Below are 1,274 nucleotides of genomic sequence, written 5' to 3'. Positions count from 1 at the left end.
CCCCCCCCTCAAAATACCCCCAAAATATCCTCTGGGACCCCCACACTGCACTGGGACCCCCAAAACACCCCCTGGGACTCCCAAAACACTCCTAAATCCCCCCTCTGGGACCCCAAACACCCCCTTGGGACCCCAAACCCCTGCAAGCCCACTGGGGTCCTGGAGCGGGCTGAGGCTGCCCAAGTGTGAGACCCCCCCAAAATACCCCCAAATTATCCTCTGGGACCCCCAAACACCCCCTGGGACCCCAAACATCCCCTGGGACCCCCCCCACTGCCCTGGGACCCCAAACATCCTCCTGGGACCCCCAAACATCCAGCTGGGACCCCCAACCCCAAATAGGGACCCTCAGACCCCCCCCAGGGTCCCCCCCCCCCCCATTCCCAAACCAACCTCCCCCTCCCCCCCTCCCCCCAGTCGAGCCCCCCCCGGCGCCCCCTGAGGTGGAGGAGGGCGGCGATGACGTCACACCGAGCGCCAATGACGTCGCGCCCGAGCCCGATGACGTCACCGAGGCCACCATCCGCCGCTTGGGGGCGCTGCAGCTCCAGGAGCCCGCGGGGGGCGGGGCCGAGGCCGAGGGGGCGGGGCCTCAGCAGGACCCCGCCCCTGTGGGCGGGGCCGAGGCCGGACCTGGTGCTGCCCCCTGCTGGGGGGAGGACGAGGAGCTGGAGGAGGTAAAAGGGGGGATTTTGGGGGGAGTTTGAGGGGAGTTTTGGGGTTTCTTCTCAGACCTCGGGGTCCCTCCCCCGGGTTTTGGGGTCTCCCCCCTCAGACCTCAGTAACCCCCCCAGAGATTTTGGGTTGTCCCCCTGCATTTTAGGGTCCCTCCCTCCCTGGATTTTAGGGTGTCCCCCCTCAGATTTAAGGGTCCCTCCCCCGGATTTTGGGTTCTCCCCAAAATGGTTTTGGGGGTCCCCCCATGATTTTGGGGCCCCCCAGCCCAGCCCATGGGATGTTTTCTCCTGGATTTTGGGGTCCCTACCCCCGGATTCCCCCTCCCCCTTTAGATTTTGGGGTTTTGGGGTGTCCCTCCCTTCATTTTGGGGGCTTCTCCCCCCTCTCTCCTTCCCCCTCCCCCCCCAATTTCGGGGTCCCCCTCCTCAATTTGGGGGTCCTCCGGGCCGCCAGGGGGCGCTGTTCGCCGTGACGCCGCTGCCGGAGTGTCCCCACCTGGGGGCCGTGACCCCTCCCCCTCCCCCCGGGGGGGTCCTGGGGGGGTCCCGACCCCCCCCCTGCGGGGTCTGTGGGAGCCGCCGCGAGAACTGGATCTG

The 1,274-nt window shown here is 67.3% G+C and overlaps 1 long non-coding RNA gene across 1 annotated transcript; it reads left to right on the top strand.

The window, feature by feature from the left end:
- The first annotated feature begins 153 nt into the window (after positions 1–153).
- Positions 154–1,268, top strand: LOC113979576. The gene is made up of 3 exons (XR_003537912.1): positions 154–185; positions 418–677; positions 1,132–1,268. It is a non-coding gene; the product is annotated as an uncharacterized LOC113979576 (long non-coding RNA).
- The last annotated feature ends 6 nt before the right edge of the window (positions 1,269–1,274 follow it).

Source organism: Neopelma chrysocephalum, unplaced genomic scaffold (genome assembly GCF_003984885.1).
Source record: "Neopelma chrysocephalum unplaced genomic scaffold, ASM398488v2 Primary Assembly neopelma1_83995, whole genome shotgun sequence".
NCBI classification, from domain to species: Eukaryota; Metazoa; Chordata; class Aves; order Passeriformes; family Pipridae; genus Neopelma; species Neopelma chrysocephalum.
Note: the sequence above shows the minus strand (reverse complement) of the source record. Positions and strands in the feature narration are given on the sequence as shown.